This window comes from Rhododendron vialii, chromosome 13a, assembly GCF_030253575.1.
Source record: "Rhododendron vialii isolate Sample 1 chromosome 13a, ASM3025357v1".
Taxonomy (NCBI): domain Eukaryota; kingdom Viridiplantae; phylum Streptophyta; class Magnoliopsida; order Ericales; family Ericaceae; genus Rhododendron; species Rhododendron vialii.
The window spans coordinates 17,634,308-17,660,550 of NC_080569.1; the positions used below are offsets into that span (position 1 = coordinate 17,634,308).

Here is a 26,243-nt window from a genome sequence, read left to right on the forward strand (position 1 = left end):
AAGTCACCAACCAAAAGGATAACTAAATAACAAGAGGCTTAATCTACTGAATGCCTTATCAGCAGTAAGTAAACTATCCAACAGCAGGAAGCAAACAACAACCAGTACAATTCAGTTGCAGTAAAACCCTTCAGGATGCAGAAGCAACAGAATAGAACAGTAGCTGCAGAACGGTTTTATAGCAAAAATCAAGTGCAATAAAACTCTACAGTGAAGTAACCACAGATTGCTGGTTAGAGGCAATAAAATTCTTCAGTTGCTGGTATGCAGAGAACAAACCAACCCAACATAAGCAGCAGAATGCAAACTATTTTCTGGTATGTACAGCAGCAGCTCGATACACTCATGTGGATTCAACCCCATCCACAACATGGTATAACTGGACAACAGCAACAACCTATCAATTAGCAGCAACAGCTAAAGGATGCAAAAGAAAGCTAGGGACAGCCCCCTAGAAAAGCTTAAAACTCCAAGGGACAGCCCCCTAGGATAGGCCAAACTAAATCAAAGCTGCTAAAAAGTAACAGCAAGCTCGACAACAACTGGGCAATGATACTACAGCTAACCACTGCTGGACAGAAATAATAGCTAATCAAATGAAAGCTATAGCCCAACAGCCCATTCAAAGCCAGACAGCATGAGAAAAGCTGAACATAACTGAACATAACAGATCGAACAGCAACGAAAATAGAATGCATCATCCTAGCTTGTAAATCTGGCCATAACAGACAGAACACAACTGAACCAAGGATTCATCAAACCATATCAGCTAACACATAATAAAAGCATACAAAGGACTGAATAATTGCAGTATTGTAAGTGCAACACACAGGTGAACTATAGTGTCAGAACGGGGTTTCCCAAGCTCAGTATGAGGTCTCACTGACTTATATCACCCTTGAAAACTGGCCTCCCACTCATCTTTTTTCACACAAGCATAGGGAAAGGGCTCCACCAACTCCTTCCACTAGATCTCACATGATTTTCCCACTAGATATTACCTCCACTCTCAAACTAAAAGGATGAGGCACAAGCACACAACTCACTAGGGTAACACACAATATGGTAGGACACACTTCAAAATTGTAACTCAGAGTCAGTCACCAAAGATTAAGGTATCTACCTGCTATGATAGAAGTAATAGCAGTAGCTAACACTTGAACAAACCTTTTATAGTAGTCAAGAATCGTTCCACCTTGCCAAGCTAGAGGACAACCTGCCCAATTGAATCACACAGCCAATTAGAACCAGCAACTAGCAAAGTAATTTAGCTCACAATATTGTTCCACTCATTTACAATCAATTCTGCTTGTGAATGAGGAAAATTAGAAAGTGATAAAAGCCTTGCTCTCACCATGTTGCAAATTTTTTGAACAACTATCTCCCAAGTACAGGATTGATTTTGGAATTTCCTCAAATTTCTCTCAATCCAAATATGATAAATAGTTAATGTAAGCCCAATCTATCTATTGATTACACTTTTGAGAGATTTGCCCTTAAAATTTGATAACAAAGTTACCAGAGTCTGCCCAAGGTCTAGCAGGCCATGTAACATGGAGTTTGGTCTGAATGGTATCCCACACCTGCTTGGTGAATGGGCAATTAAATAAGAGATGGTCGTAAACCACATTGTGGAGGAATATTCAGACCAAATGAAACGAGTCTATCAGCAGTGGCTAGCCTATTATGAATGGCAAGCCATGTGACAAAGCTGCATTTAGGTATGTGTGCATAGAACCACACTACCTTATGCCACAAGACCCTAGGAAAGAGAGTTCTCAATTCGTCCCTTAGGGAGGCAATTGTGAACTGCCCATTGGAAGTAAGAATCCACCTTGTTTGATTTGCCCCATTCAACCTAGACTGAACAAGAGAGGGCATAGTGTTTCTCACCTCATTTAGTTCAAATGTTTGGGTAATGGGGAACACCCAATTTGAACCATCAATGATGTGAGAGACAAAGGCATCTTGTGGGATACCAGAGTCATACGCAATTCTCGGACCAAATCTGTCCATTAAAGGGCCGAAAGGATGCCAATTGTCATGCCACAAGGATGTTGAATTTCCATTACCTAGTATACAAAGAACATATGATTTAACCAAAGGCCTGAGATTCAAAAGCTTCCTCCAAACCCATGTACAATCACCAGGTATTTTCAGGTTCCAGAAACTCCTACCTCGTATTAAGTACGATTTGACCCATTAACACCACATGGACTATTCTACCCTAGAGATTAGGAACCAAATATGCTTTGCAATGGTTGCCTTGTTCCAAATTTGCAAAGATTTAAAACCAAGACCCCCCCTCCTCTTTAGGGGAGCACAGGTGCTACCAGGAAACTATAGCACCCGTTTTCTTTAAATCAGGGCCAGACCAAAGAAAAGCCCTAAGTATTGACTCAATTTCCTTGATTACTTTTTTGGGAAGGATAAACAAGGCCGTGGCTTTCTTGTGCACTTCTGGGCATTAAGGACTCTGTGTGTCCTATGTCATTCCGGCATCACACCTTTCGGTGGATCCGTGGCTTTCTTGTGCACTTCCGGGCATTAGGGACCCCGTGCATCCTATGTTCATTCCAGCATCACACATTTCGGTGGATCCATGGCTTTCATTATCGTTAAATCATTCTATTAGTGTCACATATTCTCACTAAGCGTGCAATCTTTTTATCCACCTTTTCTCTAATCCCCACACATAGCAAAATATGTCTCTCATACCAATACTTAGATTCACTTACACGTAAATAATCTCATCTTTTAACCAATTCATCATTAGGTATATTCTATAATCTTAATACATAACAAAACACGCCAACCAACTAGATTCTTGGATCAAACACACGTAAAGAAACTTCCTTCACAATTTCAATGAGAAAGACACAAAATTCCACATCTTTAACATAGTAGATCAACCATTTGTTTCACATCAATCAATAACATACCCCGGTAAGTCAATTAATCCTTTCCAAACTCAAACCCATGGAAATATGTCAAATAATCTAATTCTAAGTGAAATATCCATATTACAACTCGTAGTCTCATTTCATCATTAACCTCATCATCAATCTAGTGATTGTACTACAAGTGTCAACTAATCCCTCAAGAGCTCAATACCATACAGATAGATATAAACGGACTCACATTCCAATTCCTTTTAAACATCATTCATTATACTATATGCATTCATAATTCATTCCTAAACTTACCCTTAAATCAACGTAACCATTCATCGGGTGTCAAAGATGTACTATGAGAACTCCACCACAGAATAACGGTATTAACATAACTTTGGATTTTGAAGACTTAAACTATCCCCATTGTTTTAATATATCGAGTAACCATTTCACATCACATCCCCTATAATTGTCATTACTTCATAATTAGGGTTCAAGTGTCCTATTTCGATTCTCAACGGCTTTTGACAAGTCTTTAAATTTCATTTCAACGATAATTAATTCCTTCATAACCCAAAACGCGTCCAACATCTAATAATGTTCATAAACTCTTAAATAAGCATAAACCAACCCCATAGAAGGAACCACAGCCTTGGAATATGAAAAATCAAAATTTTACGAAAAACTGTCTTGAGTTCCGGAACGAGCAAAAATAGGGGTTTTGGAACTCAACTCGAGAAACTTGAAGATTTACAACTAGACAAAGGGTTCCGAAACTAGGCAAAAGGGGAGTTCCGGAAATCTGAAATTTCAGCGCGAAGAACACAACCATGACAGATTTTACCCACGCCCAAAACAACGATCAACAACATAAACTACTCATAAACACATAATGTAAGTTAGAAATCCCTACCTCATGGATTTTGAGCAAAACCCAAAAAATCTAAGCAAACCCTATGTTGTTCCAACTTAATTTCAGCCAAACTCACCAAGAACAATCTCCTCCAACCTAGAACGCGCGATCTCCACCATGAATAACTCCCTCTAAGCTTGATCATACGATTTCTCAAGTTCTTGGTCGCTCAATCAAGCAACCCGAAAAAGTAAGGAGCTCCAAAATGATCCGATGATGATTTTTCTTGGACTGATAGGAAGCTCTTGCTCCGTAGAACAACTTTAATACTTGGAATTTTTCCAACATCTCACTCTAAGGAGATGAAATCGAAGAGAGAAGTAGAGAGGGGGAGAGAGATGAGAGAGAGTTCTAAGGCACCATTTCGTGGTTATGAAGTGTGAAATGAGTAAAGGTAGTGCTTATATAGTGGTCCAACACATAGTGGTCCAACACGCGACCCAATTTTTAGAAAATTCGAGGTGGGTTCCGGGACTAGGCAAAATGGGGGTTTCGGAACCAATCTGGAAATTTTCCAAACTCGTCCAAAGTTCAACGAATCAATCTCCGATCACCACCCACACACTCATAACACCCCCAAACACCCTCACAACAACGAAACACATCTTTCAACGACCAACTGAACTTCCGTTGCATAACGATGCACGTTAATTTGTAACACCACGTTAAGAAAACTGATATTCCATCTGAAATATGATTGTTCGCATTCAAATTAATTTTAGAAATGAAATTTAAAATTGCGGGTCCTTACATTGTGTCTCTAAGAATTCTAGATTTATCATTGTTCGTCACTCAACGGATGCACGGAAGGAGAACACAATTCTTATATGGTCTGATTTTTTTTTGAACAGCATTATATGTTCTGAATTTTCCTGAGGTTTTTCTCAATATGGTTTCTATTTTTGTAATAACTAAATTTAACTAAAAGTAAAGAGACAGGTGTACAGGATGTTTACCTTTTTCATTCCTTCGCGGCAAAAAAAGTGAAAACAGTGTATGGAAAGTAAGTGCCCATAAACTATAAACAGACTTAATGTACCAGAGGCTCTGGGCCCAATGGAAATTAACACATGCTTACTTCGACAACTGGAAATTTCTTTGCCCCTTTCAACATCCAGCCAAGAAAGGAGAAATTATCACTTAATGAATTTTATTGGATTGCCTTTTTTTTTTCTTTTTTTTTTGTCTCCCCTTCTGTTTTGTCTCCCATAATTTTGAATATACCTTTTCAAAAGAGGATTCCGAACTACTTCAGTCTACCTCCTGTCAAACTTCTTCAGTCGTTATATGGTGAATGGGATAAATCCTTTCCAATATCACACCCCTTCTGGCCTTGACATTGTTTTGCTTTTACATCCATCCTCAGAATTTTAGTGGATATTCCCAGTAGATCTGAAGTTTCAGATCACCTATTCCATGAAGTTGTGTTATGGAGTTTACTTCTTACCAGTTGCTCTGCTGCCTTATTTGCTTGTTATCATCTTCGAATTTTAGCTTCACTGTTGGTACAAAGGGGACAATTGCAATATCAAGGTTTTTTGCCCTTGTGTGCTTTGCCCGTAGAATATTGACTTCAGATCTTCTTCAGAAATGGCGGAAATGCACTGTAAGAACCTTCAACTTTCAAAGGACTTGGATGTGCAAGAGAGTATGCATGGTGAAGAACTTCTGCCTATGGTGGCTAACATTTTGGTTCAGGTATGCATCTTATGTCTGCCAATATTTGGAACTTATTTTGTTGCAATTTCCTGTTATCTTTTCTTTGTTATATAGGATTGCTAAAGTCCTATGGTCAGGTTGCTTGGAGTATTCCTTTACATCTAGTGTAATTATGTTCTCAGATTTCAGGCTAATATTAACATCTTTAAATCTGTTTTTTGGCCTTAGTTGTTCTAGCGAACTAAGGACCTTGGCTATTTGGTGGAGTTAGTTATGGTTATGGAGTTCGGGTTAACTATACGAAGGTCAGAAGTTATTTTCTTATTTCCCGGCTTTGCTGTCATTTTAACCATTAAAATCGGAGTATTGGGATGTGTTTTTTTATTTAATTTTGTAATCGTGATCTAGATTCCATTGAAAACTTTGAGTTTTCAAGACCCATTAACTTATATGTTTGCTATAGTTCTGGTAAAGATGAGTCCATTGGCAAATAGATATAATGGTATAATGATTTAGCAGATTGCACACATTGTATGTATAATATACATTAACTCATATACGAGCTTAGATACCACCATAACTACTGTGTTTGTTTCATGACCATGGAGAAAATATCCATTATCCTATCTATTTGCATGATGTTGTGCGGGCTCCTTGAAAGCAATTTGTTGATAGGTGAATGATGCATTAGAACTTATCATCACTTGGTTGGAGAGGACATAACTGCACTAGGACATATTATGAGACTTAAGTGACCAGAGCTTGAGCAGTTTGTCTACAGTGCGGTTCATTTGCAGCCCTACTCTTGCGTAGTCGTCTAGGGAAGACTGGTTGATACGATGCCTGGTTGAGGAGTGTCTTGTAGGCTGATGTCGACTGTGGAAGTGTCCTATTTTGCCAAATTAGCTTTTTGTGGGATATTATGTTGTGTGCACTGCAAACTAGCAGCACTATCATGTATTTTGAAGTGCGTCAGTGTGAGTCGCTTTTCTTAAAGGTGTTTTGGTTTCTTTCAGTATCCAGGAAATTTTTGCAAAAATCTTACTGAAATAGACTCAGAGTTTAAGTTTTTGGCGTTTGTGCTAAGGCTTAAGCCTTAGTACAAGCGTTAAGCGATAATAATATCTTTTGCTTCTTCTTGCGCATTTTCTTTGATATATACTGGTTCTCTACGTCTGCTTGATTTGCATGATTTGGAGCATCTGAACATTGCATTCTGACTGACATAAGCACTTCGAAACATACTCCCATCATGATTGTCTATACACAGTGTTCCTATTATTAACTGTTGAGATCTTCATTGTCCAATACATTTTTTTTAGAGGAAATAAATGATGCTTAAATTTGTTTACCAATCTACCATTTAGGTGGCTTGCCACGATAGCCTGTTCAAGAGATTATCTTGATGAATTTATCTCCAAATTGCATATCATATCAGCAATGTTGTATTGTGGCGAATAAAACAGGGTTGATGTTGGACCCATAGATTGACATTTCTCTTTTGTTTGTGCTATAGTATATGAATACTAGATGATTTATAAGCCAGGAGTTATACCTTCACTAATTTCATCATTTATAATGTTGCAAATTTGTTTGTGGAACAACTTTTATAATGATCATTTTTGCAGATATGTATGGCAGTACAAGATTTTATTGATTCTTGAATATGTCTAAGAAGGGAGCTCATGTTTTTGAAATTTTATCTCTCTATAAATCCTAATCATTGATTTGCCCTTTAAATCCTACGGCTCTCCATCTCTCTCTCAAACCAAAATAATTAGTGCCCCAAAATCCTACGTCGTGCCCTTCTCTCTCCCCCTCTCTTTCTCTCTCTCTGAGCTTAATTCAAATTTCAAACGTCTCTCTCAGACCTCTCAGTCTCCTCTCCAGGGTCTGGCCGCTAGCAATTTCTCTCTCTCTCTCCCTTGCGTCGGATGTTAGAAAGGCATTTGGAGGTTGAGCCACAATCGCCGACACCGACGCCGACCACATACTGCAGCAGATCCTCCGAAAACGACACCACATCTCCAAGTTCACCGACGCATTCTCACTCTCGAGGATTACCACCAGTGCTCAACCTCCAATCGGCTCTCAGGTATACAAATAGGTTTTCCTTAATTTTCATAATGGGAGAAAGTAGTTTAGATTTGTTTTTGCCTAGGAAACCCTAACCTATGCTTTTCCTCCATTTGCCTGATATTTTTGCAGATCTGTTTTCTGAAACAAAAGTACAAAACCCTAACCTAAAGGTGAGAAACTTTCTTTAAAGTCTATTTTGGATCTTTTATTTTTTTGGCTTGGATTTTGTATACGAAATCCAAACCTATTTCGTAATTAAAACTGAATGAGTCGATGGGCTCATTTTCATGTTTCTTGATAGGCATTAATTGAGAGGCCAGCAACCATGACCATCTTTACATAATTTCTGCTTTAGGGATAAAAGTGTTGAACCGGCTGTTTGACTCCTTAAAAGAGTAATGCAAAATTGATTCTTGCTTAGAAGTTTAATCTGCTTGGGTAAAGTCAGTGTTATTGTGCAGGGAGTTGGTGTTGGACTAAAGACGAAAACAATTTTGGGTTAAAGCAAAGGTATTGTGGTTACTACAATCATCATATGTTCTGCGAAATACAACAACTATTTTGATTTCAATATTGAGTTAGGAGCAAGTAACATGTTGCGTACTCTCAATATTTATCAGTATCTTCTCTAGGTAATGTTTTCCTTTTCCTTTCCCTTTCTCCTTGTGATTTTTAAGTCACTTTTTGAACATTGAAAACATGATTTGAGCCATTGAGGTGGGTGGCATTTTGGGATTTTCTCCTTGACCATTGCTGATATTAAGTGTAGAAGGAAGAAACCTTTATTATGTTTCAGTTTCTTCTAAGAGTTGAATGGCTAATCAGTTATATTTGTTTTCACCTTAATGGTGGTGGCTACTCTGCTATCCTCCTACTCTCTTTTTTGGGCTTTTGAATTAACATGTTTCCTTCTTTGAATTCTTTTGAATTAACATAGCTTTTATCCTATGGTTGTGATTAAAATTGAAGAGGTGAGTCTATTCTCGCCTTTGCACCTTTCTTGCCTAGGCGCGCCATGGCTGCGCTTCATTGAAGGCGCCTTGCCTGGCTCAGTCAAGGCGAATATGTTTATTTATTTTTACTAATTCTATCTTTCTTGGAACTTCCTATAAGTAGCAAAAGCAAATACAAGGGAAATGAATGGCTATGGCTCTTCGGACATTTTCAATGTTTGACTATGAATAATGACTATTGCCAAAAAGGTTAAAGGCTTTGGGTGTATTAGTTTTATTTGTTCTTTTGAACCATCCTTAAATTGCATTATGTAGGACATTTACCAAATTTGGTACCATTTTGTGCTTCGTTAGTCATTCCCATTTGATTAGAGCTTTGATTATTTTTTGATTGCTAATTTACTTTTATGCTAGCCTTCCATTGTGACACATTTGGAGATCACTCTATCACTACGAGAACACTTGGACACGCCCAGTGGCATGCACTTAGGTTACATCTATTAGAATGTTTCGAAACACACTAGATTCCCCTTTTGCTAATTTTTTAATGATTTGAGGCTACATCTAGGAGTATGATTGATCAGACTGACAGTAGGAATGATAAAATGAAAATTTTCATTTGTTTGTGATTTTGCAGTTGTAATTTCCCTGGTTCGGTGAGTTGAAGATGAGAGCCTCGTTGGAGCTATTTATATGGTCAGTTAATTGGATTTTTATTTTGGATTCAGGTTGTTGTAAGGAAAATAGTTATTTCGGCTTTAGTGTTTGGTTCTAATTTGAAACTAAGATACTATGAACTAAGAAGTTGTGTAAAACATTGAAGTTTTATCACATTTTAGTGTTTGGTTGTGTAAAATAGTTATTTCGGCTTTAGTGTTTGGTTCCATCATCTTCATTGAAGACTCTGGGTATCCTTTTCTTTGTGGTTGTCATGAACCAAGCAAAACTATAGGATTGCTGGCCGAAGGGTTGCTTGGGTAAGCAAATTCAAATGGAATATGTTTTACTTTTTTCTATATAACAATGCAGCTCAGCCTTTTCATAATTTTGATGGACTGAGAGCAAATCCAATGGTAGCCATTGCATCAACTATCCCTTTCTCACTCCTTTCCTTTTGCCATTTCGCCTCTCTTCTCCCAACGTCGTCCTTCAGATCTTCTTTCAAATTTCAAACCCTCTTAACATCTCTCTCTTTCTCTCTCTCTCTCAACCCACTGCCCAACACAATAGAGTACCCATGAAGGTAAAAATCAAATTTGTTTTTCCCTGGGTGTCGCTTATATTTTAGTGTTCTACAAATCCGTATGGTTCTTCTTTCTCATGGTTTATTTTCTGTCAAAATATGTGTTGATTTTCCCTTGGTCATAGCTTCGCTATTTTGCGATTTGACAGCATATGGATATCAATGATTTTAGTTGAAATGGTGTGTTTCTTTCCTGTTTTTACCTCTTTATTGGCAACAAAGTTACAAAGCTAGCTACGAATGTGTTTCTACTAGTTAAGGTTTGATTTCTATGGTTCTAGGCGTCCAAAAACCATGGCTCTGGTGATTTTCTACCTTTTTAGTTGTAACAATCTCTCTCTTTCTCTCTTTCCTTTTTTTCTCTTTTCCATTATGTTGTTTTAGATTTCTATTGACCATATTCCCTTTTTCACTAGGTAATCTTTCTGCCATCAAATAAAGTTGTGGTCATCCAAGAACAAGTTATAATAGGTAACTAAATTATCTTGGTGTCAACCATCTTTGATTGGTTAATTGGAATCAATTAGGTTCATTTATTTATTATTGAAAGGGGTATGCTAATTTTAGTGGTGGTGTTCTTGATTTGGAATGGGTATCCTAATCTATCTTCTACATTGATTTTCTAGAGGTTTTCAAATCTTTAAAACGCTGCTTTAACAATTGAACTGGGTTTGGAATTGGTATCCTCTGGCTCTCTGTTTCCATGGACTATAAGTATCTTTTTCCATTAAGTGGGTGTGCGCGCTTTTTGAAGTTCGAACAAAACCTTTTGTCTGTTTGGCAGCTCCTCTCTCTAATGAGGAATGACGGGAAAAGAGATAAACTAGATCTTGGGTTTTCCATGGATTCTACCTTAGCTTTGATGGGTCCAATCTCGAGTAATGATCAATTCCATAGTGTTGTTTACCTAGGCCTAATTGCAACTGGGTATTGATTTCAATATTCCAGCTCATATCACATGTGCTGGAATACAAATGCCTTCAATTTATTCTTACTTAAGGTTATGAATACGTCTACAGATACCGACATCACATGTGCTGGAATACAGATGCCTTCAATTTATTCTTAAGGTTATGAATACGTCTACAGATACCGACACATATGGATACCGACATGCACCTAGCAGTTTTTATTGATGAGGACCGAGACCTTGCCAACAAATGTATAATACTGGTTCTTGTTATTTATTCATTCCAAAGCTGTATATGGGTCAAAGATTAGTGCAAGGAAAATGAAATGGGAACACAAAAGGTTAAAGGGTCTAACCGTGTCCATTGGCTAGATCCTTCAACTTTTCTATTTTCTTTTCCTCACGTAGATCCTTGATCCAAATACAGTCCTAACTATGTCCAGATTTTGGGAAAGCCTCATTTTAGATTCTGAGGGATGAATCTACCTGTTTCCAAAGCCCAATTGCTTTTGTGCTCATTTTGCCGCCAAGGTGTTTATTTGTGAGTTTGTAGTGTGATCTATCTCAAAATGTGCTCCCATTCCTACTTGCATTCTACGTGTTCGACACAATATGCGACAGGCACACTCATGGATAACACACTACAGTCTTAATAGACACACTCATGGCTAACACACTACCTGTCTTAATAAATAATTTTGTACAATCTACCAATGTTTTAAAAATTGCAAGGCGATAGTCGGGCAGAAAAGGGGCGCCTAGGGCCTAGGCAGGGACTAGGTGCTTGACTAGTCGGCTGTCTAATCTAGGCGTCAGACCATCGCCTAGCACCTAGGCGGGGACTAATCTGCCTAGGCGGCCACCTTTTAGAACACTGCAATCTGCATAGCCTTGCCTGCTACTAGTTATTCAACTATCCTCATTGTGATTTCTTATTTGTTTGATTATTGATTTGGTTCTTTTTTTTCTCTCTTTCTATTAGTGTTCTTAATTGGTCATTGGTCTCAATATATTTGATTTTCCCCTTCCTCTTCTCAGGTATCATTTGGTGACTGTGGGGAGCCCTAATAGCGTGCGGGTTACTGGACCTATTTGGAGCCCAAGCAAGGTAGAATGTTAACAATTTCTCTTTAGGTGTCCTATCTTTGCCCTGGTTTTCAGCATTTTAATTAGGTAAACTTATAATTTCAAGATTTGATAAACTCTTCTGATGCTCAAATGACGTTTGCATATTGAAAAAGATTATTAAATGATCCAGTGAAGTCTCAAAAACCTAGGAAAAAGAATTTCATTGTAAAAACCTTAAATGGGCACAGTAAATCTGTTGTAAAAGTCTTAGAAGGGAAAGAAAAAGAGCAAAAAGAAAAGAAAAGAAGTTGAATGGACCCTGGACAAATTGATCCTAAGGAGTTACTTTTCTAGTATTTTTCATAGTTTTTGATGGATATGTAACTGTACGATCAATTGTATGATCAACATAGAAGATTCACACCACAGATTACATTTTATTAATCATGTAAAAGGTAATGCCACAGATTACCAATCTTTAGAAGAAAATGAAGTATCAAATAGAATTAAATTAGATATTTGTCTCTGCTTTGTAGGCCTAATGATGCTGATTGAAAAGTTAGAATGAAGGTTAGTGAATTTTGCCTTCACAGTCCCTCTAATGTGAATTCCACTTTTTTGAGTAAAGGGTTGCAAATTTGCAATTAGTTTTAATGGATTTCAACTCAAATTTGGCATCGCAATTACAAATAAGTAAGAGGACAAAGGGTCCCCTTGTCTAAGTCCTTTTTTCCCTATAATGTAGCCAGTGATTTCACCATTGATGTTGAGGGAATAAGTGGCAGTAGTAACACAGGCCCTTAGCCAATTAATCATTATGGGTTGGAAGTTCATGGAAGAGAGGACATCCCAAAGGAATTCTCATCTAACATTATCATATGCCTTCATATATATTGTCTACTTTCATGGCACACCTGGGAGAGGATGATGATTTATGGTACCCTCTCATGAGCTCCTGAGTAAGGAAAATATTGCCAACAATCCTCATTCCTTTAACAAAGCCTGATTGCACATGATCAATTAACATAGGGAGGGCACTATGCAATCTACTAGCAAGTATCCTAGAGATGCATTTGTAGACAGTTTTACAACAAGAGATGGGCCTAAAGTCTCCAACTTTGGAAGGATTAGGGACCTTAAGAACAAGTACAACAAGGGTAGAATTTGCTTTTCTAAGCAACTGGCCAGACATAAAGAAGGCTTTGACAGCTGCAGTGACCTCAAAGCCAATAATAGGCCAAGCTTTCCTGAAAAATGGCATTACAGCCATCAGGACCAGGGGCTTTGCTAGGATTAAGGGACCAAAAGGTGTCCTTAATTTCAAGGTCAGAAACCTCAGCAATCATGGCAACCTTTTGGCCATCAGTTAGCTTGTTACTGACTAACTGATGAATCCTAGAATGCTCTTGGTAGGGAGTAGGATAAGTTGATCCTAGAAAATTAGTGTAGTAATTGACAAAACTGGTTTTAATATCCGCAATAGCATGAGTGAGAGATCCATCATCTAATACCAAACTGGTAATCTTACTTCTATTTCCTTCGTTGCTCGCAGCCTTAAATAAATAAGTACATTGGTCACCAAGTTTAAGCCACTAGATTCTGGATTTTTGTTTAGCCAGACTTTCCTCAGCCCTTAATGATTTGAGGAATTGCCTATGTACCACTCTTTCTTGGCTTATGATGGAAGGATTAGAAGTATGAGATCCCAATTCTTTCTACAGGGTCTCAAGCATTTGTCTAGATTCAACTACCCTATTAGAGATGTCAGAAAACTCTCTAATGTTGAGTTGTTTAAGCTCCTTTTGCAGAAACTTAAGTTTCTCACAGACACAAAACATAGGATTCCCTATGATCACTCCCCTCCAAACTTTCTGTAAGAACTGAGGATGATCAACAAGAAAATCAAAAAATTTAAAGGGTTTATTAGAATTCTTAGGACTAGGGATATGATACACATAATAGCTAGAGAGTGATCAGATACTCCAGGAGAGGGAAAATGAGTAGAAGAATAGCTGAAAGTCTTCATCCAGTGCTCATTGATTAAGACCCTATCCAGCTTGGTACTGACAAAGTGGGTAGGGTCTTGCTTGTTAGCCCAAGTTAAAAGACAACCTGTATACCTCAGATCATCAAGCTCTAAGGCATACAGGCATTCATTGAACTCATCCATATGAGATGTCCAGCTAGCATTATCCCCATACTTCCTTAATGGCATTAAAGTCCCCAAGCACTATCCAAGGGGATGCAGTGCTACATTGATGTAGGCTAGACCATAGGGCTTGCTTATCCAAATGGCTGCTAGCCCCATATACAAAAGTTGCAAAAAAGGGTGTCCCTCCACACTTAGGCTTTATCTCACAATGGATGTATTGGTCAAATTGATCCAATACTTGAACATGCATCACAATGGGATTCCAACACAAAAATCCTGCCATTGGGAGCTTGGAGATAGTTGTTCACAAAATTCCATTGAGGACAAACAAATTTAATTATTCTATTAGCCCAAACCTCCTTTATTTTAAGCTCTAGCAACCCCCAAAAGTGAGAGTTTGTTGTTATTAACAAAATATTTAGCCTCTTTTTGCTTGATTGGGTCATTAAGACCCTTGATATTCCAAAAATCAATGTTAAGAGGTTGTATAGACATAAAACAAAACTCTAAACAGAGAAAGATATGTAAATGGCAGAAAATGGAAGAATAAGAATACTTCCCTGACAAAAGGATATGGTTGAGCTATTTCCCTCCACTGTTCAGGGAACTTGTTAATTGTTCCTTAGCTTGTTTCCTCATTCTTTTCCTAGCAGACTTGGAAAGTAGTTGATAGGGATCAATGATTTCATTGGAAACCAATTCTGCAACTTTCTCCCTGTGTCCTAAACCTTGAGAGTCAGGTGGTTCAGGAGTTGAGGGCTTCTTCAGTTCAGATAGAGTGTTAACCTTTTCCACTTCCACAGAATTAGGACGATTCACATCACTACAAGAACCACTTCTTGGTGCATCTGTGAGAGTTGAATCTTGACTGATAACTGGATTGGTAGAAGTGAGTGAGGTACTCCTCCTAGAATTTCCTGTAGCTCATCTTCAGATTCACTAAATTCTTCTACTTAAGTCACTGTGGGATCAATTGACATGTTGAATTGATGAGGACTTGAAGGGGCAACCAAGGAGTTACAGGGGACAGCCTTTTGTTTTCCATTCCCTACATGGATCCAATCATGACTTGCAGGTTTGAGAGGGATTGTAAAGATGGAGGCTTGTTTGGCACAAAGGGCTGTAGAGTGCCCAAATACATGGCACAGATTACACATGGGAGGGAGAACTTGGTATTCAATAGGGACTACCATAGATTTCCCTTCCACAATTACTATAACCTCATCTGGAAGATCTAGCTCAGCACTTACCTCAATGCAAATCCTAGCTTTAGTAGATTTTGTTTGGAGAAGACCTGGCTATCTAGCAATCTTTTCTGTGGCTTGGTCTACGTGCAAAGGCCTCCCAATTGTGCTAGCTACTCTACTTAAACACTCCTGGTTCTAAAGTTCAAATGGTAAATCATGAAGTTTTCCTAAGATGGAATCTTAGTAGGCTGATCCTAGGCAGGTTTCATCATTCTATGCCAGTCCTTAAGTACAAGATATTTTTCGGAGAAGAAATAGGGTCCCCTTCAAGAACTTGCATTTTTGCCTGTTCATCCTTAAATTCAAATAGATAAAACCCAGCTACATCAGGCTTGACAGCCACAAAAAGGTCTTTCCATTGTTTCAGAGCAATGGATACAATGAGGGGGTAGGCCATTTTCCCATCTAGAAAGTGGCCTATCAAATATTTGTTCCATTTGCCCATTTCAATCATCTCAATATCAATCTCAACCTGGGCTTCTTTGCTTTTTTGTTGATCTGGAAAATAATGAAGCTTCATATCCAAAGATGGACTCTACGCCTGGAGGAAGGAGGCCCAATTTTTAGGTTTGGGTTTAGGTTGATTCTGACCTGAATTGCTTCTAGAATTAGGGTTTCGAGTATTCAGCTGATTGGGGTGGTTTGTATTGGCACTTCGATGTTACTGAGGAAGTGATTGGGGGTTATCCGGGGTCGATTGGGGTGGGGTCACCGATTTGGTGTCAAGCTCTATACGATTGGTAGAGCCTGAAGTTAGGTGAAGAGGAGCATTCCGTGGTTTAAGATAATTTGAGCTATACCTTAGATTAGGGTCTCCCTCCACATAGGGATCCCCCTTAGCATTGAACAGAATTTTTGGATTAGGGTTTGAGAGTTGTACCTCTTGTTGTTGATGCTGGAACTGGTATGCGTTGTCATGAGCGTGAGTCGCTCGCTCTTCTGCTTCCAGTTTCAAGCTCTCCTCAAAGAACACTTGTTGGAATTTCCAAGAGGGACTAGGGTTCTTGTTTGATTTAGGACTGTGAGCCCCAAACCCAATTGAAGATGGGATGGGAATAGATGTTCTGATGGTGAATCCTAGCTTGGACTCACTTGAGTTGCGTGAGTGTGGAGATCCTAGCTCTATAGGGATTGCGCTCTTAGGGTTTTCAGAATGCGGTATCTGGAGTTGAAGAGAGCTTGTACGATTATAGGTGTTCTTCTGCTTCCTTCGAACTTCATTGGAATCAAGGGCTTTATAACCCAGCCCTTCCACCATGGAGATCGTACCGTCAGCCATAGAGAATCACTGCTTCTCCATGACCTTGTCAGATTTTGCCTAAATCGCCTCACATGTCAGACAGTTGTTAGTTTGACAATTCACTGTATCCCCTTGTTTTTAGTGGAAATTTGTTATCATGTGGAGATGTTTCTAGCCATGGGAATATCCACGATTTCAATAGTTGGTGAAGAAACAGCCATAGAGGATATCTATATGGCGATGCCCCTTTTGGGAAGTGGACTACATTTACCAAGCTAGATTTGAAGAGTGGTTACCATCAGCTTTGTATCAGGCCGAGGGATGAGAGGAAATTGGCGTTCAAAACCAGATAAGGTCTTTACAAGTGGCTGGTCATGCCAATTTGTCCTAGCCTATTTTGATGATATCTTGATACATAGTGCCATTCCTAACTTACACTTGCAGCATCTATGGAAGGTTCTTATTGTCTTGCGTGCAGAAAAATAATTTGGGGCAATTAAGAAGTGTGTTCATGATAGATTCAATGCTTTTTCTTGGATATGTTGTATCCAAGGATGGGATTTCAGTACATGAGTCTACGGTTGAGGCTATTAGAAACTGGCCACAATCATAAACTTTATTCAATGTTTGCAATTTTTATGGGCTTGCATCTTTTTATTGTTGTTTCATTCCTCACTATAGTACTATCATGGCTTCTATCACAGATTGTATGAAGGTTGATAAATTTTCGTGGAATGAAGCAACAACCAAAGCATTCGAGTTGATGAAACATAAATTAACTTCGGCCCCTATTCTTGTCTTATCAGATTTTTCGCAACCTTTCGAGTTGCATTGTGATGCATCTAAGGTTGGAATTGGGGCTGTCCTTAACCAAAGTTCCAAGCCCCGTGGCTTATTTTAGTGAGAAGCTGAATGGGGGAAAGTTAAATATGATGTGGAGTTCTATGCTTTGGTTCAAGCGTTGAAGCACTGGTATCATTATCTCATTCGTAGCGACTTCATATTATATTCTAATCACGAGACATTGAAGCATCTCAATTTGCAAGATAAGCTTTCCAGTAGGCATGCTAAATGGGCCACATAAGCGCAACAGTTCTCTTTCACTATCAAGCACAAGTCTGGTGCTTTTAATAGAGTAGTTGATGCCCTCAATCGCTGCGCCAACTTTCTCACAGTTATGTGGAGTAAGATAATGGGTTTTGATACTTTTCGTGAGTTATTATTGGTTGAGTCGTATTTCTCTACGGTGCTCAAGAAGATTGCAGGTGACGATCAATCTGAATTCCGTGAGCAATGGGGAGTTTGTTTAAAGGGAATGCATTGTGCGTTCCGGATTCCAGTCTTCATTTGAAGATTATTAAGGGGCTACATGATGAAGGGCATGTGGGTCGTGACAAGACTTATGCGTTGGTGTCAGCTTCTTATTTTTGGCCAACTTTACGGAAAGATGTGTACAAGTTTGTGGGAAGCTGTCATACACGCCAAGTTTCCAAAGGTACAGTGACAAATGCGGGGTTATAACTGTAACTGCCCATTCCATCTCAGCCATGGGCCGATGTCAGTATGGACTTCGTGTTGGGATTGCCGCGTAGCCAGCATGGCAACGATTCTGTTTTTGTGGTGGTGAATCGGTTCTCCAAGATGGCCCACTTTATTGCTTGCATGAAGACAACAGATGCAATCAAGGTAGCGTAGTTATATTTCTCAGAGTTTATCGTTTGCACAGGTTGTTTGTGGTGGTTGGCGGACACCAACTGAAAAATCAGGGTTCCCTAACAATCCTTAAAAACCCTAACATTATGAATGTGAATCACAAGTTATACTACCAGTAAAAACTATGCAAACAATTAATCCCACAACACAGAGATATACGTAGAAAACCCCAGAATGGGTAAAAACCACAGGAATGAATCAAATTACTATAAACATTGTGTAGTTAAAGATATACCTATCCAAACGATGTAAATCCTCACAACGTTCTAAGTACCACTTGCCGAGTCACACGTACACCGCACCCAGTGATCTTGATTGCCAACAGCCTTGAATCCACATGCCTTCCAATCAACTTAACGGAAATCCTCTTTCGAAAAATGGCTCTTGTAAGAACAACTTGTTGCTTCACCTTTTATTTCCTATTGCCACTGCCCTTTTCTTCTTCTCTGAATAATAGTATATGTATATGGCTTGCCCACCTTTCTTTTGACGTTCTTTTCTTTCTATATAAGGCTGTGCTTTTTAATCTAGGCATAGGAACTAACAAGTCCATATATGGATATCTTTGTCACAATTCTTTTCATTTAAAAAATCGAATTCATCCGTCCATTGATCCGTCTTTGCCAAAATTCATCTCGCTGAAGCCGACCTCCTCTTTTATCCAGAACACTCACTCTCAATTACAAATAAATGATTCCTTCCACTCTAATCCTATACAGACTCGCTAGCTTATAAAAAATAATAAAATTACAACTCGATATAAATATGTGTTTTGTCATATAGAATTGCCAATACACAGACTCCGGAATTTAGTCCTTAAAACAACCTTGCTATTAGCACGGCTTACCACCCCCAAACGGATGGCCAGACTGTGGTGGTAAACTATTCTTTGGGCAATCTTCTTCTTAGCTTGTTTGAGGACCATCGTGGGAATTGGGATCAAAAGTTTTGCCAAGCTGAATTTGCCTTCAATCATTCTGTTAACCGTAGCACTGGTCCGTCCCCATTCCAGATTGTCTATGGTTTCAATCCACGTGCTCCGGTTGATTTGGTTCCTATTCCTGATCTGAAGCGAGCCAATGGTAAAGCTGACGAGTTTATAAGCGGTTTGCAGCAAATTCGCAAGGACACTCAATAGCGCTTGCAACGTACTACTGCAAAGTATAAAGAGGCGGCGGACAAGAAGTGCAGGTTTGTGGAGTTTTGTGGTTGGTGATTTGGTTTATGCCATTCTTACCAAAGACCGATTTCCAAAGGGGGAGTATAACAAGCTCAAGGCTCGTAAGATTGGTCCTTTGGAGATTCACGAGAAGATCAATCCGAATGCCTACCGTTTGAAACTTTCCAGCCATATTCTTATAACCGATGTGTTCAATGTCAAGCATCTGGTTCCATTCCAGGGTGATAGTTCATCTTATGACGATGCAAATTTAGAGGCGAATTTCTTTCTAGATTGGGAGGATGATGTAGTTGCCATGGAAGAGGAGTACCACTTCAGGCATTTTAAAGCCTAGAGTGGCAAAAATGTAAATCTGCGACGATGGAATTACGAGTCGGGCCCACCTATGTTCGATCTGAAACAGGCCAACAGTCAGGACACATCGCCTTTTGGCCATGTGCCGGGTGTTTTTTAGCTGTCCGAGGCCGTTTAAGACTCCGAAAGGGCAATTTTGTCGTTTTAGGAAATAATTGTTTTGTTTATAACTTTTAGTAGGAATTTTCATTTCAATTCGTTCTTTTTGGAGAAGTCTTAGTTTTTCCTCTGTTTTCTGAATTTGTAATAATTTTGGTTTTTTCCGAAATTGGTATTTCTTTCGCTTTTCAAGGGTTAGGGTTTGTTACCTATATAATAGTAAGTTGTAAGCCTTAAGGCTAAACAGTTTTTGATTATTATTGAATGAAAAAGAGCTTTTTTTTTGTGGTAAATTAGATTGAAATTAAAAGGGATAATCGAATGTACAGCCTACAAGGGGCATACGAGGAAAAGATCGAAAAAAGTGCGATATCCCATGCACAACCTGCATGGAGAGTAGGTTAAATTATAAATTAAGAGAGAGAGTTTCTCTAAATCTATTTCATTTGTAATTGTCCTTGTTGCACGTCTATTCTTTGATTCATTATTTTGTCCCTCATCAGTATAGCAATCAATAATCAAAACATGTCGTGGCATTAACAGTAAGCATAGTAGCATTATTATCGTTCTTTTCTATTCTCCTATGGGATTTCACGGAGAATTTTTGTAAAGCAAGTGGTGTAGTAGAGAGTAATTAAATCATACAATGTAAGGTACACCTTGAGTTTTGACAGAAACAAAAAGAATTTTGACAGGAACAAAAGGGGTTTTGGCACTATCAGCTCGGACGCAGGGGCTCTGCTGTGCCTCATGGCACAGTACCCCCCTACCCACACACAAAAAGGGTACCGTTTTGGAGGGAAAAAATTTTTGCCTTCATATTTACAACCCTACGGAGCAGAAACGTGATTATATGAGCCTTAGAGATAAAATTTAATTATGTTTCTTTAGAATAATATGATTAGAATAATAAGATCTTTACACTGGTTCAAACGGATTGAAAATTGGAGCAGATAATTTTTTAACTGTATTTTTAATATATAAACCGTCTAAAAAATTAAGTGCTCCAATTTTTAATCCGTTTGAACAAGTGCGAATATCCTATTATTTTGAACATATTATTTTAAAAAGACATAATTAACTTTTATCTTTAAGGCTCTAATAATCATGTTTCTGCTCCACAGGATCCTAAATGAAGAGCAAATACTTAATTATGAGAGTTCTAGAAACAAAAGTTAATGATGATCCTTTCAAATAATATGTTCAGAATAATAAGATATTCACACTTGTTCAAATGGATTAAAAATTGGAGCACTTAATTTTTTGTAGACTGTTTTTATATATTAAAAATACAGTTAAAAAATTATCTGCTCCAATTTTCAATCCGTTTGAACCAGTGTGAAGATCTTATTATTCTGATCATATTATTCTAAAGAGACATAATTAAATTTTATCTCTAAGGCTCTTATAATCACGTTTCTGCTCCGTAGGGTTGCAAATAGGAAGGCAAAATTTTTTTCCCTCCAAAACGGTACCGTTTTTGGGTATGGGTAGGGGGTACTGTGCCATGAGGCACAACACAGCCCCCGCGTCCTATCAGCACCCTTTATGGGGAGGAAAACTTCCATAATTTATCGAGGTTACTTTAAAAGGATGTCAAATAAATGTTGCTTTCTAGGTTTTCACGCTTTCATAATTAAGGCACTCTATTTTGAGATTTTCCCTTTCCTGGAAAGAAAAAAAAATTCAATTTCTTCAACTATGGCTCGTGTTTAGCTTGGCAAAACTTAAGTACCAAAAAAAGCTTGGCAAAACACATTCGAAAAAGTTTGAAGGATACTCCCTCCGTCCCTATTCAAATGTCCACCACAGTTTTACCGCTTTTGCTTTTGCGTGCATTTTCAAAAGGCTTATATCTCTCGATGTATATATTGCTAAAAATAAGCAATATGGTTCTTGGTTGATAGATCTCCAATTTTTCTATAAGATGAGGATTTCAAAAACATAATACACATCGAGAGAGATATAAGGCGTTAAAAATGCACGCAAAATCGTAGTGGACATTAAAATAGGAACGGAATGAGTATCAAATTTAAGAGCTTGATTCAAATTCAATTCTATATTTTAGTGAGTACAATAAAACTAGATACAGAACCAATATACTTGAGCTCCATCGTTATGGTCCCGTTTGCTACCACTTATAAGTTAGCTTTTTAAATTTATAGTTTTTTAGATTATTCACTTAAACGAATTAAGTTAATAACTTATAAAAACAGTATAACATGTTTGCTTGAATAATTTGTTAAATAACTTTTTATAAATAAAATGTTTAGATTATCCTTAAATCTTGAGTAAGAATAACTTATTTATTTTATGATTCTTTTGTCCATTCATGTTCTAACAACTTAAAATAAGAAAAAAAATTCTTCAATTTGGAGCTTAAAATAATAATCTTTTTTGGGTCAAATAATCTAGAGTAAATAAGTTAGATTATAAGAGCATCTCCGAGCAGTTTTTTTTGAACCGTTCAATGAAAACTGCTTGAATGAAGCCCTTCCCAGTCTCTTTTATTTTTTTTACTAATATCTCGCAGGGACGCTTAAAATCACGCTTAAAAGGGGAGGTCCGCACTTTGTTGAGTACGGACGCCCTTATAGGAAGAGGACACACACACACCCCAAACTTCTACTAAGGACGCCATTAACTAGTTAAGTTAAGGACTTTCCCTTTTCCGATCAAATTTTGATGATCCGAACCGTTCAGTGTGTGCAAAACAGAATTTTAAGGGTACAATCGGAAAATCAGCAAAAAATATGACCAGAAATGGCTTGATTTGAACAGTTTTTATAGCATTTTAATGAAAAATTGCTCGAATCAAGCCCTTTCCGGTCATATTTTTTGTCGATTTCTCGCATGTACATCAAATTTTAAACACATTGAATGATTCATATCATCAAATTTTGATTGGGAACAATGTCAAACTCATGAGATCATTAACTCAATAAATTGAGGGTGTCCTTAGTAGAAGGGAACAATATTGCCGGTTCTGCTCACACCTATTTTGACACACATTTTGACACCCAATCTTAGTCATTCAATTCAATGGTTGAATTTCGACTTGTCAAAAAAAAAAATTCAATGGCTGAAATTAAAACACACACTCTCTCCTCATTACCCCTTCCTTCTGTAAACCGATGTCCCTCACACCACTTTGTAAACACGGACACCCCCTCCCCTGGCCCCTCCATCTCAACCACCTCCATCTCTAGCGAGTCTCCTCTCTGGCAAGGGTCTTCTTCTCCGGCATCTCTCTCTCTATCTCCCTCCATCTTCGCTCGGCCATCCCATCTCTTCCATTTGCGAACCCGCAGAAGCAGTGGTAAAAATTTAGGTGCTCCGGACTGGGTTTCCTTCTCCCTTAAAACAGGTGGTACTCTATTTCTCACTCTGTCTCTGTTAGATGAATTAGGGCTTCTTCGTTTTTTTAATTTTTTCCTTCTCCCTTTTGTACAATAATTGCAAATAGAAGACTTGAAGAACACAGTTGCTTAACAATTGCCCAAAATAAGTTTGGGTGCTAAAAAATGGAAGACTTGAAGGAATTCCCTTTTGGGTTGCCGGAAAACAAAGTGCCGGAAAATGGGTGCTAGAAAATAGTTGCTGGAAAATGGGTGCCGAAAAACGGGTCTGGCGCCGGAAATGAGTTACCAAAAAATTGGTCGCCGAAAAGCGAGGTGCGGGCGTGGGTTCTGAGATGGTGGGGTGTGTTGTGGGAAAAAGGGGCGAGGGAGGAGGGAGAAGGTGAGGAGGAGAGAGGGAGAGGGAGGAGAGAGTGTGTTTTAATCTTAGCCATTGAATTCAGTGGCTGAGATTGAGTGTCAAAATGTGTGTTAAAATAGGTGTGAGCGGAACCAGCCCAAATATATACATATATTTATATTCCGGGGATCCTCTAAAAAAACCCCACAAATCTTAATCTCATAGTTCCCGATCAAATTTTGATGATCCGAGCCGCTCAATGTGTTCAGAACGTGATTTTAAAGATGCTTGCGGAAAATTGACAAAAAAAAACTGGGAAGGGCTTGATTTGAGCAGTTTTTTATTGAACCGTTCAATAATGTTCAATAAAAAAACTGTTCGAGATGAAGCCCTTCCCGGTCATTTTTTCTGCTAATTTTTTATAGGTACTCTTAAAATCACGTTTTGATTATATTGAGCGACTCGGATCATCAAAATTCGATCGAGAACTTAGGAGGGGGGGGGGGGGGGTTTAGAGGTTTTTTTAAGGGTCCTCGGAAAAGGGAGGTCCGCATTTTATTACAATGAGGTGGTCCTTATGGGAGACAGACTGTCAGTCAGTCTCCCGTGAAGGGGTCCTCATTTTAGGACCTCCTCATTTCTCCTATTTTTTGATCGAATTTTGATGATCGGAGCCACTCAATGTGTTCAGAACGTGATTTTAAGGGTACCTGCGAGAAATCAAGAAAAAATTGACCGGGAAGGGCTTGATTTGAGCAGTTTCTATTTGAACCATTCGATAAAAAATAAACAAAAACTGCTCGGATGATGCCTTTCCCAGTCTTTTTTTTTGTTAATTTCTCGCGAGTATCTTTAAAATCACGTTCTGAACACATTAAGCGGCTCGGATCATCGAAATTCGATCGGAAATGGAGGTCCGCATTTTATTAAAATGAGGTGGTACTTATGGGAGACGGACACACACACACACACACACACACACACACACACAATATATAGTCCCCTTCCAATGAAAGATTCCTTATTGAGTTAAGTTAGAGACCTCCCCTTTTCCGATCGAATTTTGATGATCCGAACGACTCAATGTGATCAGAATGTGATTTTAAGAGTCTCCATGAGAAACCAACAAAAAATATGATCAAGAATGGCTTGATCCGAATAGTTTTTCATAAAAATGCATATATAAAAATCGTGTGTGTATATATTTTTGGTAATGGAGCGGCTCTTGAATATTTTCCGCTTTAGGGAAGGTGTAAAGCACGGTGGACTAAATTTTAAGTATCATTTGTATCATTCAAGCGATAATGAAGAACATATATAGAAGTAAAGAAATGACAGTTTTTCAAGGTGCATGTGAGATTTAACAACAAAACGTGGATTTGTTTTGACTATTTTTATTATCGCTAAGCATTTGTTTTGACAATTTAAACGCTGTTGTTCTTCTTCACCTTTTATTTAATCCATTAAAGTACTAATGTAACGCCCCGAATTTTGGGAACATTAAATGGACAATTTTATTGAAAAACTAAATAGAGTCTGGCTCAATATTACATCATAATTCTCACAAGAGTACTTTATTAAACAAAAGGAGGGAAACTAGGGTTCCTATCTACAGCTCCACCTGCTCCTCCATCCTAGCCAGCTCCTTAGCTCCAAAAGCCTTCAAGGTGTACGGTTCATCTTGATCATCTACAAGGTCTGACACATTATACCAGCGTCGCCACCGATATAATATGTCAGGGTCACCAAAGGTAACACCGTGAGCCACAAGAGCTCAGCAGAATAATCCTATACCCACCAACCCTTAACTTACAAATAACAGGTCATAGATATAGCACAAAAACTCATGATTGTCACATAACTCATGCATAAATGAATAACAATGACACATCCACATTCGCTATCTTCCTAGCGTTGGTGTCCATGACTTTCTGAGTTTCTCCTACGCGACACATTGTAAACTGTGTCTCATTTTCATATACCGTTCAACATTTCCAAAATCATTTTTACACACCCAACCTCGGTTCCGCCGTTCCGGGTTCCCGAGTATCCTCACAATGGTTCCACTGCACCGGGTTCCCATTGGCACATAATTTGCATTGGCTCCTCTCCGCGGATAACCAAGCCATATCTCACCATGGTTCCGCCGCTCCGGGTTCCCATGGGAGCGCACACAACCTCACAATGGTTCCGCTATTCCGGATTCCCATTGGAACACACACAAAACTCACACTACACAATGGGCTACCACGTCCGGCCACATTGCAGTTTCCAAAACATTTCACCATTTTCAAACACGCCTTTTCATTAACCACACCCTAGGTGCCATGTTTCTACTTTCTCGATTTTCGTGTCTCATTTTCATGCATAGACTCCGCGGTAGGACTTTCCACATACGTAATCTTAAATCATTCATTGTAATCTTGAAACTAAACTAGCAAGATCACCCAACTCAATATTACTAATCATGCTCAAGCATAACGCCACATGTACGTTCGCCCTTGGAGTGAAAATCACTTATGTTTTACCACAAGTAATACAAGCAATTCATGTATGCATGCTCATAACCATCTTAAATATCAAAATACGAATACTTCTAATCAAATGGTGAAGTCTTAACTTTTGAAAACCGTTCTCTCTTCCTTTTTGGGAAGTTCTAAACAACTTATGTTATTCCGAAAAATAAAGTCGAGATGTTCAACATACTCTCCTTCCTTTTCATCTTTAAGGAAAAACACCTTTCAAGTTCTCATGTATTTCTAATGTACAAGCATCATACGAAATTCTTAGAGATAGAGGATAAGAATATTCTACTTATACTTAGGGAAGTGAGTAGAGAA

At 38.4% G+C, this 26,243-nt stretch overlaps 1 long non-coding RNA gene across 3 annotated transcripts; it reads left to right on the forward strand.

Moving 5' to 3' along the window:
- Positions 1–4,565: 4,565 nt before the first annotated feature.
- Positions 4,566–19,973, forward strand: LOC131314484 (uncharacterized). 3 transcript variants are annotated; one of them, XR_009196416.1, is made up of 10 exons: positions 4,566–5,505; positions 5,695–5,771; positions 7,408–7,561; positions 7,675–7,715; positions 7,847–8,055; positions 9,136–9,194; positions 10,158–10,212; positions 11,690–11,759; positions 17,165–18,044; positions 19,084–19,973. It is a non-coding gene; the product is annotated as an uncharacterized LOC131314484 (long non-coding RNA). The 3 variants fall into 3 exon arrangements; XR_009196415.1 differs by having other exon boundaries at positions 8,007–8,055; XR_009196414.1 differs by lacking the exon at positions 9,136–9,194 and having other exon boundaries at positions 8,007–8,055.
- The last annotated feature ends 6,270 nt before the right edge of the window (positions 19,974–26,243 follow it).